Below are 21,503 nucleotides of genomic sequence, written 5' to 3'. Positions count from 1 at the left end.
TTTCTCAGAAAGCCTCTTTCCAGATTTCATCTGAGGATATTTCCTTTTTCACCTTAGCCCTTATGGGCTTCCAAATATCAGTTTGCAAATTCCACAAGAACTGTCTTAGCGAAAGTCTTCTTGAGGGGAAAGCTGTAAGTCTGTGTGATGATTTCACAGAACACAAAGAAGTTTCTTAGAAAGCTTCTTTCTCTTTGTTATCGGAGGATATTTCTTTGGCCCTATAGTCTTCCAAGGGATCCGCAATATCTGTTCTCAGATTCCACAGAAATAAGGATAGCAAAGAGATCCACGAAATACAGATGAAACACAGTGAGATGAATTAACAGAACACTAAGCAGCTTCTCAGAAAGCTTCTTTCCAGATTTCTTCTGATTATATTTCCTTTTTCACCATAGCCCTCTATGGCCTTCCAAATATCACTTTGCCAATTCCACAAGAACTGTCTTAGCGAAAGGCTTCTTGAGGGGAAAGCTGTAACTCTGTGAGATGATTTCAAAGAACACAAAGAAGTTTCTCAGAAACGTTCTTTCTCTTTGTTATCGGAGGATATTTCCTTTGGCCCTATAGTCTTCCAAGGAATCCGAAATATCTGTTCTCAGATTCCACAGAAATAAGGCTAGCAATGAGATCCACGAAATACAGATGTAACTCTGTGAGATGAATTAACAGAACACTAAGCAGTTTCTCAGAAAGCTTCTTTCCAGATTTCATCTGAGGATATTTCCTTTTTCACCATAGCCCTCTATGGGCTTCCAAATATCACTTTGCCAATTCCACAAGAACAGTCTTAGCCAAAGACTTCTTGAGGGGAAAGCTGTAACTCTGTGAGATGATTTCACAGAACACAAAGTAGTTTCTCAGAAAGCTTCTTTCTCTTTGTTATCGGAGGATATTTCCTTTGACCCTATAGTCTTCCAAGGGATCCGACATATCTGTTCTCAGACTCCACAGAAATAAGGCTAGCAAAGAGATCCACGAAATACAGATGTAACTCTGTGAGATGAATTAACAGAACACTAAGCAGTTTCTCAGAAAGCTTCTTTCCACATTTCATCTGAGGATATTTCCTTTTTCACCATAGCCCTCTATGGCCTTCCTAATATCACTTTGCCAATTCCACAAGAACTGTCTTAGCGAAAGGCTTCTTGAGGGGAAAGCTGTAACTCTGTGAGATGATTTCACAGAACACAAAGAAGTTTCTCAGAAAGCTTCTTTCTCTTTGTTATCGGAGGATATTTCCTTTGGCCCTATAGTCTTCCAAGGGAACCGAAATATCTGTTCTCAGATTCCACACAAATAAGGCTAGCAAAGAGATCCACGAAATACAGATGTAACTCTGAGAGGAAGTCACATATCACAGAGCAGTTTCTCAGAAAGCTTCTTTCCAGATTTCATCTGAGGATATTTCCTTTTTCACCATGGCCCTCTATGGGCTTTCAAATATTACTTTGCCAATTCCACAAGAACTCTTAGCGAAAGGCTTCTTAAGGGGAAAGCTGTATCTCTGTGAGATGATTTCACAGAACACAAAGAAGTTTCTCAGAAACCTTCTTTCCCTTTGTTACCGGAGGATATTTCCTTTGGCCCTATAGTCTTCCAAGGGATCCGAAATATCTGTTCTCAGATTCCAAAGAAATAAGGCTAGAAAAGAGATCCACGAAATACAGACGTAACTCTGTGAGATGAATTAACAGAACACTAAGCCGTTTCTCAGAAAGCTTCTTTCCATATTTCATCTGATGATATTTCCTTTTTCACCATAGCCCTCTTTGCGCTTCGAAATATGACTTTGCCAATTCCACAAGAACTGTCCTAGCGAAAGGGTTCTTGAGGGGAAAGCTGTAACTCTGTGAGGTGATTTCACAGAACACAAAGAAGTTTCTCAGAAAGCTTCTTTCTCTTTGTTATCGGAGGATATGTCCTTTGGCCCTATAGTCTTCAAAGGGATCAGAAATATCTTTTCTCAGATTCCACAGAAATAAGGCTGGCAAAGAGATCCACGAAATACAGATGTAAATCTGTGAGATGAATTAACGGAACCCTAAGCAGTTTCTCAGAAAGCTTCTTTCCAGATTTTATCTGAGGATATTTTCTTTTTCACCATAGCCCTCTATGGGCTTCCAAATATCACTTTGCAATTCCACAAGAACTGTCTTAGCGAAAGGCTTCTTGAGGGGAAAGCTGTAACTCTGTGAGATGATTTCACAGAACACAAAGAAGTTTCTCAGAAAGCTTCTTTCTCTTTGTTATCGGAGGATATTTCCTTTGGACCTATAGTCTTCAAAGGGATCCGAAATATCTGTTCTCAGATTCCACAGAAATAAGGCTGGCAAAGAGATCCACGAAATACAGATGTAACTCTGTGAGAGGATGTCACATATGACCTAGCAGTTTCTCAGAAAGCTTCTTTCCAGATTTCATCTGAGGATATTTCCTTTATCACCATAGCCCTATTTGCACTTCGAAATATGACTTTGCCAATTCCACAAGAACTGTCTTAGCGAAAGGCTTCTTGAGGGGAAAGCTGTAACTCTGTGACATGATTTCACAGAACAAAAATAAGTTTCCCAGAAAGCTTATTTCTCTTTGTTATCGGAGGATATTTCCTTTGGCCCTATAGTCTTCAGAGGGATCCGAAATATCTTTTCTCAGATTCCACAGAAATAAGGCAAGCAAAGAGATCCACGAAATACAGATGTAACTCTGTGAGAGGAAGTCACATATCACAGAGCGGTTTTTCAGAAAGCTTCTTTCCAGATTTCATCTGAGGATATTTCATTTTTCACAATCACCCTCTATGGGCTTCCAAATATCCATTGCCAATTCTACAAGAACTGTCTTAGCGAAAGGCTGCTTGAGGGGAAAGCTGTAACTCTGTGCGATGATTTCACAGAACTAAAGGAGTTTCTCAGAAAGCTTCTTTCTCTTTGTTATCGGAGGATATTTCCTTTGGCCCTATAGTCTTCCATGGGATCCGAAATATCTGTTCTCAGATTCCACAGAAATAAGGCTAGCAAAGAGATCCACGAAATACAGATGTAACTCTGTGAGATGAATTAACAGAACACTAAGCAGTTTCTCGGAAAGCCTCTTTCCAGATTTCATCTGAGGATATTTCCTTTTTAACCATAGCCCTCTATGGGCTTCCAAATATCATTTTGCCAATTCCACAAGAACTGTCTTAGCGAAAGGCTGCTTGAGGGGAAAGCTGTAACTCTGTGAGATGATTTCACAGAACACAAAGAAGTTTCTCACAAAGCTTCTTTCTCTTTGTTATCGGAGGATATTTCCTTTGACCCTATAGTCTTCAAAGTGATCCGAAATATCTGTTCTCAGATTCCACAGAAATAAGGCTAGCAAAGAGATCCACGAAATACAGATATAACTCTGTGAGATGAATTAACAGAAAAATAAGCAGTTTCTCAGAAAGCTTCTTTCCATATTTCATCTGAGGATATTTCCTTTTTCACCATAGCCCTCTAAGGGCTTCCAAATATCACTTTGCCAATTCCACAAGAACTGTCTTAGCGAAAGACTTCTTGAGGAGAAAGCTGTAACTCTGTGAGATGATTTCACAAACACAAAGAAGTGTCTCAGAAAGCGTCTTTCTCTTTGTTATCGGAGGATATTTCCTTTGGCCCTATAGTCTTCCAAGGGATACGAAATATCTGTTCTCAGACTCCACAGAAATAAGGCTAGCAAAGAGATCCACGAAATACAGATGTAACTCTGTGAGATGAATTAACAGAACACTAAGCAGTTTCTCAAAAGCTTCTTTCCAGATTTCATCTGAGGATACTTCTTTTTTCACCATAGCCCTCTATGGGCTTTCAAATATCACTTTGCCAATTCCACAAGAACTGTCTTAGTGAAAGGCTTCTTGAGGGGAAAGCTGTAACTCTGTTTGATGATTTCACAGAACACAAAGAAGTTTCTCAGAAACCTTCTTTCTCTTTGTTATCGGAGGATATTTCCTTTGGCCCTATAGTCTTCCAAGGGATCCGCAATATCTGTTCTCAGATTCCACAGAAATAAGGTTAGCAAAGAGATCCACGAAATACAGATGTAACAATGTGAGATGAATTAACAGAACACTAAGCAGTTTCTCAGAAAACTTCTTTCCAGATTTCATCTGAGGATATTTCCTGTTTCACCATAGCCCTCTAAGGGCTTCCAAATATCACTTTGCCAATTCCACAAGAACTGTCTTAGCGAAAGGCTTCTTGAGGGGAAAGCTGTAACTCTATGAGATGATTTCAAAGAACACAAAGAAGTTTCTCAGAAACCTTCTTTCTCTTTGTTATCGGAGGATATTTCCTTTGGCCCTATAGTCTTCCAAGGAATCCGAAATATCTGTTCTCAGATTCCACAGAAATAAGGCTAGCAATGAGATCCACGAAATACAGATGTAACTCTGTGAGATGAATTAACAGAACACTAAGCAGTTTCTCAGAAAGCTTCTTTCCAGATTTCATCTGAGGATATTTCCTTTTTCACCATAGCCCTCTATGGGCTTCCAAATATCACTTTGCCAATTCCACAAGAACTGTCTTAGCGAAAGACTTCTTGAGGGGAAAGCTGTAACTCTGTGAGATGATTTCACAGAACACAAAGTAGTTTCTCAGAAAGCTTCTTTCTCTTTGTTATCGGAGGATATTTCCATTGGCCCTATAGTCTTCCAAGGGATCCGACATATCTGTTCTCAGACTCCACAGAAATAAGGCTAGCAAAGAGATCCACGAAATACAGATGTAACTCTGTGAGATGAATTAACAGAACACTAAGCAGTTCCTCAGAAAGCTTCTTTCCTGATTTCATCTGAGGATATTTCCTTTTTCACCATCACCCTCTATGGGCTTCAAAATATCCATTGCCAATTCTTCAAGAACTGTCTTAGCGAAAGGCTGCTTGAGGGAAAAGCTGTAACTCTATGCGATGATTTCACAGAACACAAAGGAGTTTCTCAGAAAGCTTCTTTCTCTTTGTTATCGGAGGATATTTCCTTTGGCCCTATAGTATTCAAAGGGATCCGAAATATCTGTTCTCAGATTCCACAGAAATAAGGCTAGCAAAGATATCCACGAAATACAGATGTAACTCTGTGAGATGAATTAAGAGAACACTAAGCAGTTTCTCAGAAAGCCTCTTTCCAGATTTCATCTGAGGATATTTCCTTTTTAACCATAGCCCTCTATGGGCTTCCAAATATCATTTTGCCAATTCCACAAGAACTGTCTTAGAGAAAGGTTGCTTGGGGGAAAGCTGTAACTCTGTGAGATGATTTCACAGAACACAAAGAAGTTTCTCAAAAAGCTTCTTTCTCTTTGTTATCGGAGGATATTTCCTTTGACCCTATAGTCTTCAAAGTGATCCGAAATATCTGTTCTCAGATTCCACAGAAATAAGGCTAGAAAAGAGATCCACGAAATACAGATATAACTCTGTGAGATGAATTAACAGAAAAATAAGCAGATTCTCAGAAAGCTTCTTTCCATATTTCATCTGAGGATATTTCCTTTTTCACCATAGCCCTCTAAGGGCTTCAAATATCACTTTGCCAATTCCACAAGAACTGTCTTAGCGAAGGACTTCTTAAGGAGAAAGCTGTAACTCTGTGAGATGATTTCACAAACACAAAGTAGTTTCTCAGAAAGCGTCTTTCTCTTTGTTATCGGAGGATATTTCCTTTGGCCCTATAGTCTTCCAAGGGATCCGAAATATCTGTTCTCAGACTCCACAGAAATAAGGCTAGCAAAGAGATCCACGAAATACAGATGTAACTCTGTGAGATGAATTAACAGAACACTAAGCAGTTTCTCAGAAAGCTTCTTTCCAGATTTCATCTGAGGATATTTCCTTTTTCACCATAGCCCTCTATGGGCTTCCAAATATCACTTTGCCAATTCCACAAGAACTGTCTTAGCGAAAGGCTTCTTGAGGGGAAAGCTGTAACTCTGTGAGATGATTTCACAGAACACAAAGAAGCTTCTCAGAAAGCTTCTATCTCTTTGTTATCGGAGGATATTTCATTTGGCCCTACAGTCTTCCAAGGGATCCGAAATATCTGTTCTCAGATTCCACAGAAATAAGGCTAGCAGTGAGATACACGAAATACAGATGTAATTCTGTGAGATGAATTAACAGAACGCTAAGCAGTTTCTCAGAACGCCTCTTTCCAGGTTTCATCTGAGGATATTTCCTTTTTCTCCTTAGCCCTTTATTGTCTTCCAAATATCACTTTGCCAATTCCACAAGAACTGTCTTAGCGAAAGTCTTCTTGAGGGGAAAGCTGTAAGTCTGTGAGATGATTTCACAGAACACAAAGAAGTTTCTCAGAAAGCTTCTTTCTCTTTGTTATCGGAGGATATTTCTTTGGCCCTATAGTCTTCCAAGGGATCCGCAATATCTGTTCTCAGATTCCACAGAAATAAGGTTAGCAAAGAGATCCACGAAATACAGATGTAACAATGTGAGATGAATTAACAGAACACTAAGCAGTTTCTCAGAAAGCTTCTTTCCAGATTTCATCTGAGGATATTTCCTTTTTCACCATAGCCCTCTATGGGCTTCCAAATATCACTTTGCCAATTCCACAAGAACTGTCTTAGCGAAAGGCTTCTTGAGGGGAAAGCTGTAACTCTATGAGATGATTTCAAAGAACACAAAGAAGTTTCTCAGAAACCTTCTTTCTCTTTGTTATCGGAGGATATTTCCTTTGGCCCTATAGTCTTCCAAGGAATCCGAAATATCTGTTCTCAGATTCCACAGAAATAAGGCTAGCAATGAGATCCACGAAATACAGATGTAACTCTGTGAGATGAATTAACAGAACACTAAGCAGTTTCTCAGAAAGCTTCTTTCCAGATTTCATCTGAGGATATTTCCTTTTTCACCATAGCCCTCTATGGGCTTCCAAATATCACTTTGCCAATTCCACAAGAACTGTCTTAGCGAAAGACTTCTTGAGGGGAAAGCTGTAACTCTGTGAGATGATTTCACAGAACACAAAGTAGTTTCTCAGAAAGCTTCTTTCTCTTTGTTATCGGAGGATATTTCCATTGACCCTATAAATTTCCAAGGGATCCGACATATCTGTTCTCAGACTCCACAGAAATAAGGCTAGCAAAGAGATCCACGAAATACAGATGTAACTCTGTGAGATGAATTAACAGAACACTAAGCAGTTCCTCAGAAAGCTTCTTTCCTGATTTCATCTGAGGATATTTCCTTTTTCACCATCACCCTCTATGGGCTTCCAAATATCCATTGCCAATTCTACAAGAACTGTCTTAGCGAAAGGCTGCTTGAGGGGAAAGCTGTAACTCTGTGCGATGATTTCACAGAACACAAAGGAGTTTCTCAGAAAGCTTCTTTCTCTTTGTTATCGGAGGATATTTCCTTTGGCCCCATAGTCTTCCAAGGGATCCGAAATATCTGTTCTCAGATTCCACAGAAATAAGGCTAGCAAAGATATCCACGAAATACAGATGTAACTCTGTGAGATGAATTAACAGAACACTAAGCAGTTTCTCAGAAAGCCTCTTTCCAGATTTCATCTGAGGATATTTCCATTTTAACCATAGCCCTCTATGGGCTTCCAAATATCATTTTGCCAATTCCACAAGATCTGTCTTATCGAAAGGCTGCTTGAGGGGAAAGCTGTAACTCTGTGAGATCATTTCACAGAACACCAAGAAGTTTCTCAGAAAGCTTCTTTCTCTTTGTTATCGGAGGATATATCCTTTGACCCTAGAGTTTTCAAAGTGATCCGAAATATCTGTTCTCAGACTCCACAGAAATAAGGCTAGCAAAGAGATCCACGAAATACAGATGTAACTCTGTGAGATGAATTAACAGAACACTAAGCAGTTTCTCAAAAGCTTCTTTCCAGATTTCTTCTGAGGATACTTCCTTTTTCACCATAGCCCTCTACGGGCTTTGAAATATCACTTTGCCAATTCCACAAGAACTGTCTTAGTGAAAGGCTTCTTGAGGGGAAAGCTGTAACTCTGTTTGATGATTTCACAGAACACAAAGAAGTTTCTCAGAAACCTTCTTTCTCTTTGTTATCGGAGGATATTTCCTTTGGCCCTATAGTCTTCCAAGGGATCCGAAATATCTGTTCTCAGATTCCACAGAAATAAGGCTAGAAAAGGGATCCACGAAATACAGATGTAACTCTGTGAGATGAATTAACAGAACACTAAGCAGTTTCTCAGAAAGCTTCTTTCCAGATTTCATCTGAGGATATTTCCTTTTTCACCATAGCCCTCTATGGGCTTCCAAATATCACTTTGCCAATTCCACAAGAACTGTCTTAGCGAAAGTCTTCTTGAGGGGAAAGCTGTAACTCTGTGAGATGATTTTACAGAAAACAAAGAAGTTTCTCAGAAAGCTTCTATCTCTTTGTCATCGGAGGATATTTCATTTGGCCCTACAGTCTTCCAAGGGATCCGAAATATCTGTTCTCAGATTCCACAGAAATAAGGCTAGCAATGAGATACACGAAATACAGATGTAATTCTGTGAGATGAATTAACAGAACGCTAAGCAGTTTCTCAGAAAGCCTCTTTCCAGATTTCATCTGAGGATATTTCCTTTTTCTCCTTAGCCCTTTATTGTCTTCCAAATATCACTTTGCCAATTCCACAAGAACTGTCTTAGCGAAAGTCTTCTTGAGGGGAAAGCTGTAAGTCTGTGAGATGATTTCACAGAACACAAAGAAGTTTCTCAGAAAGCTTCTTTCTCTTTGTTATCGGAGGATATTTCTTTGGCCCTATAGTCTTCCAAGGGATCCGCAATATCTGTTCTCAGATTCCACAGAAATAAGGTTAGCAAAGAGATCCACGAAATACAGATGTAACAATGTGAGATGAATTAACAGAACACTAAGCAGTTTCTCAGAAAGCTTCTTTCCAGATTTCATCTGAGGATATTTCCTTTTTCACCATAGCCCTCTATGGGCTTCCAAATATCACTTTGCCAATTCCACAAGAACTGTCTTAGCGAAAGGCTTCTTGAGGGGAAAGCTGTAACTCTATGAGATGATTTCAAAGAACACAAAGAAGTTTCTCAGAAACCTTCTTTCTCTTTGTTATCGGAGGATATTTCCTTTGGCCCTATAGTCTTCCAAGGAATCCGAAATATCTGTTCTCAGATTCCACAGAAATAAGGCTAGCAATGAGATCCACGAAATACAGATGTAACTCTGTGAGATGAATTAACAGAACACTAAGCAGTTTCTCAGAAAGCTTCTTTCCAGATTTCATCTGAGGATATTTCCTTTTTCACCATAGCCCTCTATGGGCTTCCAAATATCACTTTGCCAATTCCACAAGAACTGTCTTAGCGAAAGGCTTCTTGAGGGGAAAGCTGTAACTCTATGAGATGATTTCAAAGAACACAAAGAAGTTTCTCAGAAACCTTCTTTCTCTTTGTTATCGGAGGATATTTCCTTTGGCCCTATAGTCTTCCAAGGAATCCGAAATATCTGTTCTCAGATTCCACAGAAATAAGGCTAGCAATGAGATCCACGAAATACAGATGTAACTCTGTGAGATGAATTAACAGAACACTAAGCAGTTTCTCAGAAAGCTTCTTTCCAGATTTCATCTGAGGATATTTCCTTTTTCACCATAGCCCTCTATGGGCTTCCAAATATCACTTTGCCAATTTCACAAGAACTGTCTTAACGAAAGACTTCTTGAGGGGAAAGCTGTAACTCTGTGAGATGATTTCACAGAACACAAAGTAGTTTCTCAGAAAGCTTCTTTCTCTTTGTTATCGGAGGATATTTCCATTGACCCTATAGTCTTCCAAGGGATCCGACATATCTGTTCTCAGACTCCACAGAAATAAGGCTAGCAAAGAGATCCACGAAATACAGATGTAACTCTGTGAGATGAATTAACAGAACACTAAGCAGTTCCTCAGAAAGCTTCTTTCCTGATTTCATCTGAGGATATTTCCTTTTTCACCATCACCCTCTATGGGCTTCAAAATATCCATTGCCAATTCTTCAAGAACTGTCTTAGCGAAAGGCTGCTTGAGGGAAAAGCTGTAACTCTGTGCGATGATTTCACAGAACACAAAGGAGTTTCTCAGAAAGCTTCTATCTCTTTGTTATCGGAGGATATTTCCTTTGGCCCTATAGTATTCAAAGGGATCCGAAATATCTGTTCTCAGATTCCACAGAAATAAGGCTAGCAAAGATATCCACGAAATACAGATGTAACTCTGTGAGATGAATTAACAGAACACTAAGCAGTTTCTCAGAAAGCCTCTTTCCAGATTTCATCTGAGGATATTTCCTTTTTAACCATTGCCCTCTATGGGCTTCCAAATATCATTTTGCCAATTCCACAAGAACTGTCTTAGAGAAAGGTTGCTTGGGGGAAAGCTGTAACTCTGTGAGATGATTTCACAGAACACAAAGAAGTTTCTCAAAAAGCTTCTTTCTCTTTGTTATCGGAGGATATTTCCTTTGACCCTATAGTCTTCAAAGTGATCCGAAATATCTGTTCTCAGATTCCACAGAAATAAGGCTAGAAAAGAGATCCACGAAATACAGATATAACTCTGTGAGATGAATTAACAGAAAAATAAGCAGATTCTCAGAAAGCTTCTTTCCATATTTCATCTGAGGATATTTCCTTTTTCACCATAGCCCTCTAAGGGCTTCAAATATCACTTTGCCAATTCCACAAGAACTGTCTTAGCGAAAGACTTCTTGAGGAGAAAGCTGTAACTCTGTGAGATGATTTCACAAACACAAAGTAGTTTCTCAGAAAGCGTCTTTCTCTTTGTTATCGGAGGATATTTCCTTTGGCCCTATAGTCTTCCAAGGGATCCGAAATATCTGTTCTCAGACTCCACAGAAATAAGGCTAGCAAAGAGATCCACGAAATACAGATGTAACTCTGTGAGATGAATTAACAGAACACTAAGCAGTTTCTCAGAAAGCTTCTTTCCAGATTTCATCTGAGGATACTTCCTTTTTCACCATAGCCCTCTATGGCCTTCCAAATATCACTTTGCCAATTCCACAAGAACTGTCTTAGTGAAAGGCTTCTTGAGGGGAAAGCTGTAACTCTGTGAGATGATTTCACAGAACACAAAGAAGTTTCTCAGAAAGCTTCTTTCTCTTTGTTATCGGAGGATATTTCCTTTGGCCCTATAGTCTTCCAAGGGATCCGAAATATCTGTTCTCAGATTCCACAGAAATAAGGCTAGAAAAGGGATCCACGAAATACAGATGTAACTCTGTGAGATGAATTAACAGAACACTAAGCAGTTTCTCAGAAACCTTCTTTCCAGATTTCATCTGAGGATATTTCCTTTTTCACCATAGCCCTCTATGGGCTTCCAAATATCACTTTGCCAATTCCACAAAAACTGTCTTAGCGAAAGGCTTTTTGAGGGGAAAGCTGTAACTCTGTGAGATGATTTCACAGAACACAAAGAAGTTTCTCAGAAAGCTTCTATCTCTTTGTTATCGGAGGATATTTCATTTGGCCCTACAGTCTTCCAAGGGATCCGAAATATCTGTTTTCAGATTCCACAGAAATAAGGCTAGCAATGAGATACACGAAATACAGATGTAACTCTGTGAGATGAATTAACGGAACGCTAAGCAGTTTCTCAGAAAGCCTCTTTCCAGATTTCATCTGAGGATATTTCCTTTTTCTCCTTAGCCCTTTATGGGCTTCCAAATATCACTTTGCCAATTCCACAAGAACTGTCTTAGCGAAAGTCTTCTTGAGGGGAAAGCTGTAAATCTGTGAGATGATTTCACAGAACACAAAGAAGTTTCTCAGAAAGTTTCTTTCTCTTTGTTATCGGAGGATATTTCTATGGCCCTATAGTGTTCCAAGGGATCCGCAATATCTGTTCTCAGATTCCACAGAAATAAGGCTAGCAAAGAGATCCACGAAATACGGATGTAACAATGTGAGATGAATTAACAAAACACTAAGCAGTTTCTCAGAAAGCTTCTTTCCAGATTTCATCTGAGGATATTTCCTTTTTCACCATAGCCCTCTATGGCCTTCTAAATATCACTTTGCCAATTCCACAAGAACTGTCTTAGCGAAAGACTTCTTGAGGGGAAAGCTGTAACTCTGTGAGATGATTTCACAGAACACAAAGTACTTTCTCAGAAAACTTTTTTCTCTTTGTTATCAGAGGATATTTCCTTTGGCCCTATAGTCTTCAAAGGTATCCGAAATATCTGTTCTCAGACTCCACAGAAATAAGGCTAGCAAAGAGATCCACGAAATATAGATGTAACTCTGTGAGATGAATTAACAGAACACTAAGCAGTTTCTCAGAAAGCTTCTTTCCAGATTTCATCTGAGGATATTTCCTTTTTCACCATAGCCCTCTATGGCCTACCAAATATCACTTTGCCAATTCCACAAGAACTGTCTTAGCGAAAGGCTTCTTGAGGGGAAAGCTGTAACTCTGTGAGACCATTTCACAGAACACAAAGAAGTTTCTCAGAAACCTTCTTTCTCTTTGTTATCGGAGGATATTTCCTTTGGCCCTGTAGTCTTCAAGGGATACGAAATATCTGTTCTCAGATTAGACAGAAATAAGGCTAGCAAAGAGATCCACGAAATACAGATGTAACTCGGCGAGATGAATTAACAGAACACTAAGCAATTTCTCAGAAAGATTCTTTACAGATTTCATCTGAGGATATTTCCTTTTTCACCATAGCCCTCTATGGGCTTCCAAATATCACTTTGCCAATTCCACAAGAACTGTCTTAGCGAAAGGCTTTTTGAGGGGAAAGCTGTAACTCTGTGAGATGATTTCACAGAACACAAAGAAGTTTCTCAGAAAGCTTCTTTCTCTTTGTTATCGGAGGATATTTCCTTTGGCCCTATAGTCCTCAAAGGGATCCGAAATATCTGTTCTCAGATTCCACAGAAACAAGGCTAGCAAAGAGATCCACGAAATACATATATAACTCTGTGAGATGAATTAACAGAACACTAAGAATTATCTCAGAAAGCTTCTTTCCAGATTTCATCTTAGGATATTTCCTTTTTTACCATAGCCCTCTATGGGCTTCTAAATATCACTTTGCAAATTCCACAAGAACTGTCTTAGCGAAAGGCTTCTTGAGTGGAAAGCTCTAACTCTGTGAGATGATTTCACAGAACACAAAGAAGTTTCTCAGAAAGCTTCTTTCTCTTTGTTATCGGAGGATATTTCCTTTGGCCCTATAGTCTTCAAAGGGATCCGAAATATCTGTTCTCAGATTCCAAAGAAATAAGGCTAGCAAAGAGATTCACGAAATACAGATGTAACTCTGTGAGTGGAAGTCACATATTACAGAGCAGTTTCTCAGAAAGCTTCTTTCCAGATTTCATCAGAGGATATTTCCTTTTTCACCATAGCCCTTTATGGCCTTCCAAATATCACTTTGCCAATTCCACAAGAACTGGCTTAGCGAAAGGCTTCTTGAGGGGAAAGCTCTAACCCTGTCAGATGATTTCACAGAACACAAAGAAGTTTCTCAGAAAGCTTCTTTCTCTTTGTTATCGTAGGATATTTCCTTTGGCCCAATAGTCTTCCAAGGGATCCGAAATATCTGTTCTAGGATTCCACAGAAATAAGGATAAAAAAGAGATCCACGAAATACACATGTAACTTTGTGAGATGAGTTAACAGAACACTAAGCAGTTTCTCAGAAAGCTTCTTTCCAGATTTCATCTGAGGATATTTCCTTTTTCACCATAGACCTCTATTGGCTTCCAAATATCACTTTGCCCATTCCACAAGAACTGTCTTAGCGAAAGGCTTCTTGAGGCGAAAGCTGTAACTCTGTGAGGTGATTTCACAGAAGACAAGGAAGTTTCTCAGAAAGCTTCTTTCTCTTTGTTATCGGAGGATATTTCCTTTGGCCCTATATTCTTCAAAGTGATCCGAAATATCTGTTCTCAGATTCCACAGAAATAAGGCTAGCAAAGAAATCCCGGAAACACAGATGTAGCTCTTTGAGATGAATTAACAGAACACTAAGCAGTTTCTCAGAGAGCTTCTTTCCATATTTCATCTGAGGATATTTCCTTTTTCACCATAGCCCTCTATGGGATTCCAAATATCACTTTTCCAATACTGATGTAACTCTATGAGTGGATGTCACATATCACAGAGCAGTTTCTCAGAAAGCTTCTTTCCAGATTTCATCTGAAGATATTTCCTTTTTCACCATAGCCCTCTATGGGCTTCCAAATTTCACTTTGTCAATTCCACAAGAACTGTCTGAGCGAAAGGCTTCTAGAGGGGAAAGCTGTAACACTGTGAGATGATTTCACAGAACACAACGAAGTTTCTCAGAAAGCTTCTTTCTCTTTGTTATCGGAGGATATTTCCTTTGGCCTTATAGTCTTCCATGGGATCCGAAATATCTGTTCTCAGATTCCACAGAAATAAGGCTAGCAAAGAGATCCACGAAATACAGATGTAACTCTGTGAGAGGAATTAACAGAACACTAAGCAGTTTCTCAGAAAGCTTCTTTCCAGATTTCATCTGAGGATATTTCCTTGTTCACCATAGCCCTCTATGGGCTTCCAAATATCACTTTGCCAATTCCACAAGAATTGTAATAGCCAAAGGCTTCTTGAGGGGAATGCGGTAACTCTGTGAGATGATTTCACAGACACAAAGAAGTTTCTCAGAAAGCTTCTTTCTCTTTGTTATCGGAGGATATTTCCTTTGGCCCTATAGTCTTCCAAGGGATCCGAAATATCTGTTCTCAGATTCCATAGAAATAAGGCTAGCATAGAGATCCACGAAATACTGATGTAACTCTATGAGTGGATGTCACATATCAAAGAGCAGTTTCTCAGAACGCTTCTTTCCAAATTTCATCTAAAGATATTTCCTTTTTTACCGTAGCCCTCTATGGGCTTCCAAATTTCACTTTGTCAATTCCACAAGAACTCTCTGAGAGAAAGGCTTCTTGAGGGGAAAGCTGTAACCCTGTGAGATGATTTCAAAGAACACAAAGAAGTTTCTCAGAAAGCTTCTTTCTCTTTGTTATCGGAGGATATTTCTTGGGCCCTATAGTCTTCAAAGCGATCCGAAATATCTTTTCTCAGATTCCACAGAAATAAGGCTAGCAAAGAGTTCCACGAAATACAGATGTAACTCTGTGATATGAATTAACAGAACACTAAGCAGTTTCTCAGAAAGCTTCTTTCCAGATTTCATCTGTGGATATTTCCTTTTTCACCATAGAATTCTATGGGCTTCCAAATATCACTTTGCCAATTCCACAAGAATTGTAATAGCCAAAGGCTTCTTGAGGGGCATGCGGTAACTCTGTGAGATGATTTCACAGACACAAAGAAGTTTCTCAGAAAGCTTCTTTCTCTTTGTTATCGGAGGATATTTCCTTTGGCCCTATAGTCTTCCAAGGGATCCGAAATATCTGTTCTCAGATTCCATAGAAATAAGGCTAGCATAGAGATCCACGAAATACTGATGTAACTCTATGAGTGGATGTCACATATCAAAGAGCAGTTTCTCAGAAAGCTTCTTTCCAAATTTCATCTAAAGATATTTCCTTTTTCACCGTAGCCCTCTATGGGCTTCCAAATTTCACTTTGTCAATTCCACAAGAACTCTCTGAGAGAAAGGCTTCTTGAGGGGAAAGCTGTAACCCTGTGAGATGATTTCAAAGAACACAAAGAAGTTTCTCAGAAAGCTTCTTTCTCTTTGTTATCGGAGGATATTTCCTTTGGCCCTATAGTCTTCAAAGGGATCCGAAATATCTGTTCTCAGATTCCACAGAAATAAGCTCGCAAAGAGATCCATGAAATACAGGTGTAACTGTGTTAGATGAATTAACAGAACAATAAGCAGTTTCTCAGAAAGCTTCTTTCCAGATTTCAACTGAGTATATTTCCTTTTTCACCATAGCCCTCCATGGGCTTCTAAATATCACTTTGCTAATTCCACAATAACTGTCTTAGTGAAAGGCTTTTTGAGAGGAAAGCTGTAACTCTGTGAGACGATTTCACAGAACACAAAGAAGTTTCTCAGAAAGCTTCTTTCTCTTTGTTATCGGAGGATATTTCCTTTGGCCCTATAGTCTTCAAAGCGATCCGAAATATCTGTTCTCAGATTCCACAGAAATAGGGCTAGCAAAGAGATCCACGAAATACAGATGTAACTCTGTGAGATGAATTAACAGAACACTAAGCAGTTTCTCAGAAAGCTTCTTTCCAGATTTCATTTGAGGATATTTCCTTTTTCGCCATAGCCCTCTATGGGCTTCCAAATATCACTTTGCCAATTCCACAAGAATTGTCTTAGCCAAAGGCTTCTTGAGGGGAATTCGGTAACTCTGTGAGATGATTTCACAGACACAAAGAAGTTTCTCAGAAAGCTTCTTTCTCTTTGTTATCGGAGGATATTTCCTTTGGCCCTATAGTCTTCAAAGTGATCCGAAATATCTGTTCTCATATTCCACAGAAATAAGGCTAGCAAAGAGATCCCCGAAAAACAGATGTAACTCTGTGATATGAATTAACAGAACCCTAAGCAGTTTCTCAGAGAGCTTCTTTCCAGATTTCATCTGAGGATATTTCCTTTTTCACCATAGCCCTCTATGCGCTTCCAAATATCACTTTTGCAATTCCACCAGAACAGTCTTAGCGAAAGGCTTCTTGAGGGGAAAGGTGTAACTCTGTGAGATGATTTCACAGAACACAAAGAAGTTTCTCAGAAAGCTTCTTTCTCTTTGTTATCGGAGGATATTTCCTTTGGCCCTATAGTCTTCAAAGGGATCCGAAATATCTGTTTTCAGATTCCACAGAAATAAGGCTAGCAGAGAGATCCACGAAATGCTGATGTAACTCTATGGGTGCAAGTCACATATCACAGAGCAGTTTCTCAGAAAGCTTCTTTCCAGATATCATCTGAGGATATTTCCTTGTTCACCATAGCCCTCTATGGGCTTCCAAATATCACTTTGCCAATTCCACAAGAACTGCCTTAGCGAAAGGCTTCTTGAGGGGAAAGCTGTAACTCTGTGAGATGATTTCACAGAAGACAGGGAAGTTTCTCAGAATCATTCTTTCTCTTTGTTATCGGAGGATATTTCCTTTGGCCCTATAGTCTTCAAAGGTATCCGAAATATCTGTTCTCAGATTCCACAGAAATAAGGCTAGCAAAGAGATCCACGAAATACAGATGTAACTCTGTGAGATGAATTAACAGAACACTAAGCAGTTTCTCAGGAAGCTTCTTTCAAGATTTCATCTGAGGATATTTCCTTTTTCACCATAGCCGTCTATGGGCTTCCAAATATCACTTTTCCAATTCCACAAGAACTGTCTTAGCGAAAGGGTTCTTGAGGGGAAAGCTGTAACTCTGTGAGATGATTTCACAGAACACAAAGAAGTTTCTCAGAAAGCTTCTTTCTCGTTGTTATCGGAGGATATTTCCTTTGGCCCTATAGTCTTCCAAGGGATCCAAAGTATCTGTTCTCATATTCCACAGAAATAAGGCTAGCAAAGAGATCCACGAAATACAGATGTAACTCTGTGAGATGAATTAACAGAACACTAAGCAGTTTCTCATTAAGCTTCTTTGCACATTTCATCTGAGGATATTTCCTTTTTCACCATAGCCCTCTATGGGCTTCCAAATATCACTTTGCCAATTCCAAAAGAATTGTCTTAGCTAAAGGCTTCTTGAGGGGAAAGCTGTAACTCTGTGAGATGATTTCACAGAACACAAAGAAGTTTCTCAGAAAGCTTCTTTCTCTTTGTTATCGGAGGATATTTCCTTTGGCCCTATAGTCTTCAAAGCGATCCGAAATATCTGTTCTCAGATTCCACAGAAATAAGGCTAGCAAAGAGATCCACGAAATACAGATGTAGCTCTGTGAGATGAATTAACAGAACACTAAGCAGTTTCTCAGAAAGCTTCTTTCCAGATTTCATTTGAGGATATTTCCTTTTTCGCCATAGCCCTCTATGGGCTTCCAAATATCACTTTGCCAATTCCACAAGAATTGTCTTAGCCAAAGGCTTCTTGAGGGGAATTCGGTAACTCTGTGAGATGATTTCACAGACACTAAGAAGTTTCTCAGAAAGCTTCTTTCTCTTTGTTATCGGAGGATATTTCCTTCGGCCCTATAATCTTCAAAGTGATCCGAAATATCTGTTCTCAGATTCCACAGAAATAAGGCTAGCAAAGAGATCCCCGAAAAACAGATGTAACTCTGTGATATGAATTAACAGAACCCTAAGCAGTTTCTCAGAGAGCTTCTTTCCAGATTTCATCTGAGGATATTTCCTTTTTCACCATAGCCCTCTATGGGCTTCCAAATATCACTTTTGCAATTCCACCAGAACAGTCTTAGCGAAAGGCTTCTTGAGGGGAAAGGTGTAACTCTGTGAGATGATTTCACAGAACACAAAGAAGTTTCTCAGAAAGCTTCTTTCTCTTTGTTATCGGAGGATATTTCCTTTGGCCCTATAGTCTTCAAAGGGATCCGAAGTATCTGTTTTCAGATTCCACAGAAATAAGGCTAGCAGAGAGATCCACGAAATACTGATGTAACTCTATGGGTGCAAGTCACATATCACAGAGCAGTTTCTCAGAAAGCTTCTTTCCAGATATCATCTGAGGATATTTCCTTGTTCACCATAGCCCTCTATGGGCTTCCAAATATCACTTTGCCAATTCCACAAGAACTGCCTTAGCGAAAGGCTTCCTGAGGGGAAAGCTGTAACTCTGTGAGATGATTTCACAGAACACAAAGAAGTTTCTCAGAAAGCTTCTTTCTCTTTGTTATCGGAGGATATTTCCTTTGGCCCTATAGTCTTCAAAGGTATCCGAAATATCTGTTCTCAGATTCCACAGAAATAAGGCTAGCAAAGAGATCCACGAAATACAGATGTAACTCTGTGAGATGAATTAACAGAACACTAAGCAGTTTCTCAGAAAGCTTCTTTCAAGATTTCATCTGAGGATATTTCCTTTTTCACCATAGCCGTCTATGGGCTTCCAAATATCACTTTTCCAATTCCACAAGAACTGTCTTAGCGAAAGGCTTCTTGAGGGGAAAGCTGTAAGTCTGTGAGATGATTTCACAGAACACAAAGAAGTTTCTCAGAAAGCTTCTTTCTCGTTGTTATCGGAGGATATTTCCTTTGGCCCTATAGTCTTCCAAGGGATCCAAAGTATCTGTTCTCATATTCCACAGAAATAAGTCTAGCAAAGAGATCCACGAAATACAGATGTAACTCTGTGAGATGAATTAACAGAACACTAAGCAGTTTCTCATTAAGCTTCTTTGCACATTTCATCTGAGGATATTTCCTTTTTCACCATAGCCCTCTATGTGCTTCCAAATATCACTTCGCCAATTCCAGAAGAATTGTCTTAGCTAAAGGCTTCTTGAGGGGAAAGCTGTAACTCTGTGAGATGATTTCACAGAACACAAAGAAGTTTCTCAGAAAGCTTCTTTCTCTTTGTTATCGGAGGATATTTCCTTTGACCCTATAGTCTTCAAAGGGATCCGAAATATCTGTTTTCAGATTCCACAGAAATAAGGCTAGCATTGAGATCCACGAAATACTGATGTAACTCTATGAGTGGATTTCACATATCACAGAGCAGTTTCCCAGAAAGCTTCTTTCCAGATTTCATCTGAAGATATTTCCTTTTTCACCATAGCCCTCTATGGCCTTACAAATTTCACTTTGTCAATTCCACAAGAACTGTCTGAGCGAAAGGCTTCTAGAGGGGAAAGCTGTAACACTGTGAGATGATTTCACAGAACACAAAGAAGTTTCTCAGAAAGCTTCTTTCTCTTTGTTATCGGAGGATATTTCCTTTGGCCCTATAGTCTTCCAAGGGATCCGAAATATCTGTTCTCAGATTCCACAGAAATAAGGCTAACAAAGAGATCCACGAAATACAGATGTAACTCTGTGAGAGGAATTAACAGAACACTAAGCAGTTTCTCAGAAAGCTTCTTTCCAGATTTCTTCTGAGGATATTTCCTTTTTCACCATAGCCCTCTATGGGCTTCAAATATCACTTTGCCAACTCCACAAGAAATGTGTTAGCGAAAGGCTTCTTGAGGGGAAAGCTGTAATCCTGTGAGATGATTTCAAAGAACACAAAGAAGTTTCTCAGAAAGATTCTTTCTCTTTGTTATCGGAGGATATTTCCTTTGGCCCTATAGTCTTCAAAGGGATCCGAAATATCTGTTCTCAGATTCCACAGAAATAAGCTAGCAAAGAGATCCACGAAATACAGATGTAACTCTCTTAGATGAATTAACAGAACACTAATCAGTTTCTCAGAAAGCTTCTTTCCAGATTCCATCTGAGGATATTTCCTTTTTCACCATAGCCCTCTATGGGCTTCAAATATCACTTTGCCAACTCCACAAGAAATGTGTTAGCGAAAGGCTTCTTGAGGGGAAAGCTGTATCCCTGTGAGATGATTTCAAAGAACACAAAGAAGTTTCTCAGAAAGATTCTTTCTCTTTGTTATCGGAGGATATTTCCTATGGCCCTATATTCTTCAAAGGGATCCGAAATATCTGTTCTCAGAATCCACAGAAATAAGCTAGCAAAGAGATCCACGAAACAGAGATGTAACTCTGTTAGATGAATTAAAAGAACACTAAGGAGTTTCTCAGAAAGCTTCTTTCCAGATTTCATCTGAGGATATTTCCTTTTTCACCATAGACCTCTATGGGCTTGCAAATATCACTTTTCCAATACCACAAGAACTGTCTTAGCGAAAGGCTTCTTGAGGGGAAAGCTGTAACTCTGTGAGACGATTTCACAGAACACAAAGAAGTTTCTCAGAAAGCTTCTTTCTCTTTGTTATCGGCGGATATTTCCTTTGGCCCTATAGTCTTCAAAGGGATCCGAAATATCTGTTCTCAGATTCCACAGAAATAAGGCTAGCAAAGAGATCCCCGAAATACAGATGTAACGCTGTGATATGAATTAACAGAACCCTTAGCAGTTTCTCAGAGAGCTTCTTTCCAGATTTCATCTGAGGATATTTCCTTTTTCCCCATAGCCCTCTATGGGCTTCCAAATATCACTTTTGCAATTCCACCAGAAAAGTCTTAGCGAAAGGCTTCTTGAGGGGAAAGATGTAACTCTGTGAGATGATTTCACAGAACACAAAGAAGTTTCTCAGAAAGTTTCTTTCTCTTTGTTATCGGAGGATATTTCCTTTGGCCCTATAGTCTTCAAAGGGATCCGAAATATCTGTTTGCAGATTCCACAGAAATAAGGCTAGCAGAGAGATCCATGAAATACTGATGTAACTCTATGGGTGCAAGTCACATATCACAGAGCAGTTTCTCAGAAAGCTTCTCTCCAGAATTCATCTGAGGACATTTCCTTTTTCACAAGAGCCCTGTATGGGCTTCCAAATTTCACTTTATCAATTCCACAAGAAATGTCTGAGCGAAAGGCTTCTAGAGGGGAAAGCTGTA

Source organism: Macaca mulatta, chromosome 13 (genome assembly GCF_049350105.2).
Source record: "Macaca mulatta isolate MMU2019108-1 chromosome 13, T2T-MMU8v2.0, whole genome shotgun sequence".
Lineage (NCBI taxonomy): Eukaryota > Metazoa > Chordata > Mammalia > Primates > Cercopithecidae > Macaca > Macaca mulatta.
Note: the sequence above shows the minus strand (reverse complement) of the source record.